We start from the raw sequence: 8,639 nt of genomic DNA on the forward strand, positions 1-8,639 counted from the left end.
CGCAGAGCCTGCGAGTCCTCCCTCTCTTCCACACAGCCTGGGGTGTTTTTCTCGGGGTCCTGAGCATCTATGTCATGCTACTTCTCCATTGAGCGTGAGGAAAGAGCACACATGTTGGAGACTGCAATACAACCTGCGGAGCCAGCGGCAATAATTAGTCCGACACAGACAAGGCCAGAGGGCTTCTCCACCCGGCCTGCACCATAAGGATGTAACGACGACCCCTCAGAAAGGGTAGAAGGTCCCGGGCGCATGCGCCCCCAGGTCCCGCCCCGCTCCCAGAGCTTCGGCCCGCATTGGCCCGGAGGCTGGGGGCGTAGCTCTTCGTCTACCGTGTGGCGGTCACGTGGCCCGCGGGGGTGGAGCTGTGCGGCCGCTTCCCAGCTGGACTGAAGGGGTTTGCGTATCCTCCCTCGTCGGCCCTGAGAGCGCGAGGCCTGCCCTTCGCCGAACAGCGTTAGGGAGTTGCTCGGAGTTCTCGTCGGTCTCCCAGACTCGCTTTCCTTCCCCTCTAGAAGCTGAGCCTTCTGGCCCCTTGCTGCGCAGTGTACGGCCGCCTGGAAGCCCGGATCCGAGTGTCCGCCAGTAGCCGGAAGTGCCGCCCGCAGGCCGAGGGGCGGCTCCGGGGCTGCCGGGTGAGCACCACGGGCCGGGTCGGGGGTGGGGTGGCGGTGGGGGAGGGGAGGAGGGAAGGGGAGCGGCCGGCCCCTCCACGCCGTAGACGCAGGACAGTACAGTAGTCACTGAAAAGTTAAAGACCCTTTTAGCAGGGTAGTTTCTGGAGATCATAATAAACACTTGTCTTAAGCCAGACATAGCTTTTATATACATGGGGGGAAACCAAGGATGTTGAATAAATCCCTCCCCAGTCGTCAGTGCGAAGATTAGCTATTTTGCAGTAGAATCTGTCCGCAGAATTTGGTTTGTTTAATCATTTCATACCCATTTCTTTTTGGAGGCCTGGAATATATATAACTTTGTATTGTAAATACATAACCCTTGCACCTCAAGCTTTGTAGTATTGGAAGAATGAATCTTTGGCCTTAGAAATTAGGATAATACGAACAAAATTAGCAGAAGAAAAATTCAAATAACTAAGAAAAACAAGGCCTAGGGCTTTGTTAGGCAGTTGCAGTTTGTCATTATCCGGAAGGATTTTTGATATTTTGTGTAGAGCAGGTCAGGAAGGAACTTTTTGACAGTTCTGGCAAGAGAAAAGATGTAAACAATAGAAAGAGGTAAGATGTGGTTGAAGGATGCTGACAAGACTGGAATTATTAGGACCAATATTTAAATGGCAAACTCTAGAAAAATTGTAAATTTCACAAAGTCATCTGCATTGTTGATTTTTTTTTTTTTTTTCCTCTAGTAGAGGGAAGAATTAAGTGTTGTGAATATTTCTGGACTAGAGACCTTTTGGAGCAAAAAAATAAATCAGTCAAGTCTTTTATGTTATGGTAAGTAACACACTGGGCTCTGTGTTTCTATAAAAATGTGGATTTGGAAAGAGCGGGACAGCAAGGAGTGGGAGCGGATACAGAGCAAAAAGTAACAGCCTTTTCTTAGCCACTAAGATGGCAGATTACTGGGCTGTGTTCTACCAATTTAAGTCTATGTTGTATTCCGTTCCAGCATGCGTGCTTATTCATGATAGGCTTGCAATAATTGCTCCTTGGTTGATTTCCTACACAAAGAAGACAGTATGCCCACGGCTTATGCAGGCTCTATAGTCAGAAGATAGATATTAAAGTCTGGCTCTCATACCTAACTAACTGAATTCTTCAGTGATTAACTAACTGCTACAAACAGCAGATTTTCTGTCTCTTAAATGCAAATACTTAGTATTAACTTGGTATATTTTGCAGGGCTATTGGAAGGGTTAAATGAGAGAATTCTATAATCAATGAAATATAAACAGGGTAATCCCTAATTTAGGGCCTGTACAGTGAGCATAATATACTACAAACTTAGGTAAAGGTAAGTGCTGTGGAGAGAAATAAAGTGACATAAGGTGAGCTATCTTAGAGAAGGTAGAGTGGCCTTTTTGAGGAAGTAATTTTGAGACAAACTTGAATCAAATAAAGGAGCAAAGTGTAGGGAAGAGAGGTGTTCTAGGCAGAAGGAGCAAGTGTGAAGGCTCTGAGGTGGCCTTTGAGACTGAAGATAGGCAAAGCTACCGTGTTATGCAGGGCAGTAAAAACTTTGGATTTTATTCCTGAATTTGATAGGAAACTGTTTTAAACTCCGGAAGTGTTGTTGTCTACTTCGAGGTTTGACAACCAGATTATATTGTATTTTCTAAGTGCCAACATCTAAGGGGTTTAGACATGGATATAGGAAGATGATTTTCTCAATTAAAAAAAATTCCTTTTTGGTGCACCATACTTTTCTTGGTTGTTTAGGGAAAATATGATAACTTGAACTGATCGCTTTAGGCGATAGCCTGATTAATTTGCCAAGCCATGAGCTAATTCAGAATGCTTTATTAACTCTGTAGTCTCCTCTTGAGGTTAGCAGTAATACCCATTTTAAGAGACTAAATTCCCATAATCCCACCATCTCAAACTACTGCTTTGTCTGTGTGCCCACATGTTTTGTCTTGTGATTTAGAGACAGGACCTGTGAGCACATCTCTTTAAAAGAGATTTTGTCTCTTTTAAACTTCTCCATAATTTTTCATATCATTAACTGGTTAAATTATTTAATCATTTTAAATACTTTATGAACAGGCTTGACACAGAGTCAGGTATAGAGGATGAGTTCAGTAAATGTTAATAGTTTTGTACATGTGAAGGTGGAAGAAAAATAGAACCTGTCATTTATTGAGGTTCTACTGAGACCCAGGTATTAAACTTAGTCCTTTATCCTTAGTGCCCTAGTTCTCACAGCAAGTCATATGTTTTACCTATGTCATCAAAGGAGAGATTAAAATTGAAGGAATGTAAGTGACTTAGACAAGTTCGCATAGCTACAAAGGAGCATAGTGGAAGTTTGAACTAAAAATCTGGTTCCAGAGCTTAAATTAAGCTTCAATTTTATCTACCAGACTATAACAATCTTCAGCCACTACGTTTTTGAAAAACCAAGATAAAATAACTTTAATTTTGAAATAATTTCAGATTTTAAAAAATTGCAAGAGTACAAAAATGTCTATATACCCTTCACCTATATTCTCTACATGCTAATATTGTACTGTTTTTTCTGTGTACACATGGCCAAGTATTTTTTAACCATTTGAAAGCAAGGTGTAGGCATAACACCTTTTCTTAAACTATGAGAAAATTTAGTCCTAAAGTGTATAATGAATTACATAACTTCTATGCTCTTTTTTTTTTTCTTTTTTTTTTCCAGTACTGGGAACTGAACTCACAACCTCACACTTGCCAGGCAGGCAGTGTGCCACTGAGCTAAATCCCCAGCCCTACATAACTTCTCTACATTTACAATGCTACTAAGTACCTCTTATTCTTGTGAGAATTTAAAAGACAGTACCTAAAGTACTTTTTCTACAGTGTTTAATTCTCTCCTTGAACCCTAATTGAGAAAGCCTGTCCAAAATATTCAGCTGCTTATTTCTTAAAAAGAAGAATACGCTCTTGGTGCACAGCTATAATGCCAGCACTTGGGAAGCTGAGGCAGGAGGATTGCAGTGAGTTCAAAACCAACCTGAGCTGAGCTACATGAGTTCAAAGGCAGCCTGAGCCAAGCTACATACTGAGTTCAAGGCCAGCCTCAACTACATAGTGAAACCCTGTCTCAAAAAAAAAAAATTATCTTACATTGTTAGTACAGTTATCAGAATCAGGACATAAACTGTACTGTAATCTATAGACACTATTCAAATTTAGCCAGTTATTCCACAAATGTCTTTTATAGTAAAAAGGGAAAAAGTTTTGTGGTCAAACATTTTTCAAATTATATGCTGGGCATGGTAGCACACACCTATAATCCAGCACTCGGGCAGCTAAGGCAGGAGGATTGTTGCGAGTTCAAGGCCAGCCTGGGCTACAAAGTGAGCTCAAGGCCAGCCTGAACTACATAGCAAGACCCTGTCTCAAAAAGAAAAAAAAAAAAAAAAAAAAAATCAAATTAGAGTGTCCTCTTTACTGAGGAACAGATTTTTAGGTTTTGTCTTTTGTTTGTTTTTGAAAAAATCTACACCATTTGGGAGCATTTCCTTTGGTTTGGGTTTGTCTACTATTTTCTCCTGAACCTGCTTTCAAATGGTTATGTGTTTTGGCAAAGTACCCAAAGTGATGTGATGTCCTCTGCATCATATGAAAAGGCACGTGATGTTGCTTTGTCTCAGTGCTGGTGATGTTAACTGTGATCTCTTGGTTACTATTTTTAGTCCTTGTAGTCCTTAAATATCTAGTGAAAATATGTGTCTTGATAGTCACAAAACTTTTTTAGCTAGTTTTTGCCTGATTTTTTTTAATTGGGCCTAATTTTAAATTTTTTTAAATTTCATCTTTTTTCACCTTTAATTGATTGTTGGCTTTTCTAATGTAAGAAAACATTTTCTCTCCTTTTACTTGTTCTCTAATGAGTACAGAATCATGGATTCTTATCATGTTAATATATTTTACTACTAGTACTTATTTTGATCTCCTTATTCAAGATTTATACAGTGGCAACTCCATCCTAATTCCAGGATCACTTTAGCATAGTACTGTCATCAGCTTTGAGCTGTTTTTTACTTTCTACACAACAGGACATTGTAGGCACATCTTGTAGTTTTTAAACCCTATAATCAGCCTTTCCTCTGAGGAGTTCCAATTCCTTTCCGTGGATAATGGTCTTTACCCAAAATCTGAGTGTCTGTTACACTTATTAGTACACAGTTTCATTTCTGTGACTTCTCAGCAGATGTTATTAGGAAAACATACAAGCATGCATACACACACACTTCTATTTTCTCTCTATATATGCTTTAAATCCTGACCTCATTCTTATGTATTCATTTCCAGTTAAACAGTACAGAATCATTCTAACCTTTTTCTTCTCTATATTTGTGATTACCTGGCAGTGGGAAATCTAGGTGTCATTATCCATAGCACATGTACTTACTTGTTCAATTCTAGGGTACATCCTCACTGCCATAGGGGGAAAATGGTGGTTATGGTGACACGTCTATAATCCTAGGTAGGAGTGAGTTCAAGGTACCTGGGAAGCAGAAGCAGGAAGATTGCAAGTACAAGGCAGTATCTTGGTCTGTTCCCAATAGTAGAGGGGGAAAAAAAGTCAAAAACCTGTTCAGAGTTTAATCATTATTCTTTTTATCATTTAGTTTAGTGTAGTCCCATTACTGTGTTAAAGAGTTTTGTTGTGCTTTTCCTCTTGTGAGTGGTTGTGTTACACAGTTAAAACATAAACTTGGTTTCATTTGGCCTGCATTTTATAGTTTTTGCTTCCATTTTGTGTGTATTTAGTTTATTCATGTATTAAATATGTAAAATGTAATATAGTTCTAAAAGTTAAATTTGTGTATGTATAAAAATGTTCTTTAAAAATGTTTTTAAAGAAGTGGAACTTTTTCTTCCTTTACTTGTTTACATCAATTTCATTTTCTTGTCTTTTGATCCCATTTTCACCTGCTTTGTAATGGGAATCAGACAATTAGCTTATCTTTCCTTAATATCTTTTTGGCCAAATGGATAGTCATATCATTTTTAATTTCTGCTTTCTTATACAAAATACAGCCTTTTTTTTTTTTTTACAGTTTATTCTGGAAATCACTCTACATTAATTCATAAAGATCTTCCTTATTCTCTTTGTTTTGTTTTGCTTTTTGAGACAGGGTCTTGATATGTAGTTCAAACTGGCCTTGAACTCACCATGTACCTAGCCTGGCCTCAAACTCAGAGCTATCCTCCTGCCTCAGCTTCCAGAGTGCTGGGATTACAGGCATGAGCCATCACACCTTGCTCTCTTCATTCTCTTTTATAGTGTGGATATGCTATTCCTTACTCAGCCACTTTCTGTGGGGAGGGTATTGAGACTAATTCTTCCTATATAGTGCAGGCTGGCCTTGAACTCATCTATGTAGCCCAGGCAGGCCTCCAACTCAAGGGGGTGATCTTCTGCCTCAGCCTTCCAAGTGCTGGGATTATAGGCATGTGCCACCACACCTGGTTCAGTCACTTTCTTAACATAAGGATATTTAAGTTATTTTAAATATTTTCCAATTAGAAATACTGCTACAGTGAATAACTTTATGCATGTATATTTTCATAGTGCTAGAGGAGTATGTTCAGAGTCACTTTCTAGAAATAAGACTACTGAGTCAAGGGTAAGTGTATACCTTGCTGGGTTTTGTAGTATTGTGTTCCCATCCAGAGGTCATACCAGTTTGCATTCCTTCCAGCAACATGAGTACTATATATTTATTTCCTTATAATCTTGGTCTTTTTTTTTTGTTTTTTTGGTTTTTTTTTGTACTGGGAATGAAACTCAGGACCTTGCTCTTGCCAGTCAGGTGCTGTGCTGCTGAGCTGTCTCCCTGACCCCTTCCCTATAATCTTGACAGCAAAATGTATTGTCACCTTTTAATGTATGCCAATTTGGTAAAAAAAAAAAAAAAAAAAAAAAAAAAAAAAGTTATTTCATGTGCTTCTTTTGATGATTTCATTTTTTAAATAGACTTTATTGTTAGAACACTTATAGATTCACAGAAAAATTAAGCAGAGAATACAGAAAGTTATGATATGTCCCATTGCCTTCCAGCACACAAATAGCAATGTCCTCTACTTTTAGCACTACAAAAGTGGTACATGTGTTACAATCAGTGAATCTCTGTTGACACATCATTATCACTCAGACTCCATAGTTACATTAAGGTTTACTTTTTTATGTTGCATATCTTGCAGATTTTGACAAATGCATAAAGATACATATCTGCCATTTATACATCCTAGATGTTTTCTGTGCTCTACTTACTTGTCCTTGCTACTCTTGGCAGCCATTGAACGCATTCACTGATTACCATTCTGTTTTTTCCAGAATGTCATATAGTAGTTTTAGAGTTGTATAGTTGGAGTTACATAGTGCTATATATAGTTTTTCCAGATTGCCTTCTTTCACTCAGGAATTTCCACTTAAGGTTTTCCCATGTCTTTTCATGGACTAAGTAGCTCCTTTCCTTTTTTTGGCACTCAACAGTATTGTCTTGTATAGATGTACACTCTACTTTTCCATCACCCACTGAAGGACATCTTGGTTGCTTCTGCGTTTAGCACTTAAGACTAAAGTTGCTATAAACATTTGTGTGCAGCTTTGTGTGAATACAAACATACATGTGGGCATTAATTTTTAAGTCATTTGAAATAAATACATGTTGTATGGTAAAAGTATGTTTAGTTTTTGAAGAAACTGCCAAACGATCTTCCAAAGTTTGTACCATTCTTGCAGTCCTGTCAGCACTGAATGAGAACTGTTTTACCTGCGTTGGGTCTTGCCGGTATTGTGACAAACATGTACTGTTATCTCATTTTAATTTAAAATTCCCTAATAACATGATATTGAGCACATTTTCATATGCTTACAAGTCATCTTTAATGTTATTTGATGAAGTGTCTCGCATGTCTATTGCCCTTTTTTTAATCCAATTTGGTTTTTTATTCATTTTTAAGAGTTTGTATATATGAAGTATATTTGTAATATTTCATGTATTTGAACAGCCTTTTATCAGATATGTTTTCTGCAGATGTTTTCTTCCAGACGGTGGCTTACCTTTCCATTTTCTTAATGTCTTTTGCAGAGCAGAAATGTTTAATTTTAATGAAGCCCAGATTAATAATTTTCTTCTGTGGATTGGGCCTTTCGTGTTGTAGCTAAAAAGTCTTTGCCTTACTCAGTCATTAAGAGTTTCTCCAATAGGACAGGAATTTTACAATTTTTTTGTTTTACATTTAGCTTTATAATGTTTTTAAAGTTTATTTAAGAAGTTAATTTTGTTGCCAGCAAAGGATTACTATCAAGAGCATATAAAGAACTAAAAAAAAAAAATCAGACCTCCCAAATTTAAAGACCCAGTCCAAAAATGGGCATCTGAGATGAATACACACTTCTCAGACAAAGGAATATAAACAGCAAATAAATATATGAAAAAATGTTGAACATCACTGGTAATTTGAGAGATGCAGATTAAAACAACACTGAGATTCCATCTCACCCCAGAAAGAGTGGCTATCATCAAGAAATCAACCAATAACAAATGTTGGCAGGGCTGTGAGGAAAAACCCTTCTCCACTGTTGGTGGGAGTAGAGTGCTGCAACCACTGTGGAAATCAATGTGAAGATCCCTCAAAAAACTAGCCTTGGAAGTCTCATTTGACCTAGCTATTGCCCTACTGGGTATCTTCCCAGAAGAATTAAAAAAAAATCATACCACAGCAACATAATGTGCACCCGTGTTTATAACAGCACAATTTGTAATAGCTAAATCTCAAAACATCTCAAATGCCCATCACCTGAGGAATGAATAAAAAAGACGTGGTTTTTTTATACAGTGGAGTACTGCTCAGCCATAAAGGATAAACTGGAGACTTTCATAGGTAAATGGATCCAACTGGAGACCATACTCATAAGTGAAATAAACCAGACGCACATGTGTAAACATCATATTGTCTCCCTAGTGT

General features: G+C 38.1%; 1 protein-coding gene across 1 annotated transcript in view; it reads left to right on the forward strand.

The window, feature by feature from the left end:
- The first annotated feature begins 358 nt into the window (after window positions 1–358).
- Window positions 359–8,639, forward strand: part of Znf322 (zinc finger protein 322) — an 18,775-nt gene continuing 10,494 nt past the window's right edge. The window contains 2 exon segments of the mRNA XM_005403273.2: window positions 359–635; window positions 1,373–1,457. The gene's annotated coding sequence lies outside the window, so the exon portion shown is untranslated.

This window comes from Chinchilla lanigera, unplaced genomic scaffold, assembly GCF_000276665.1.
Source record: "Chinchilla lanigera isolate Chin_1 unplaced genomic scaffold, ChiLan1.0 scaffold00082, whole genome shotgun sequence".
NCBI classification, from domain to species: Eukaryota; Metazoa; Chordata; class Mammalia; order Rodentia; family Chinchillidae; genus Chinchilla; species Chinchilla lanigera.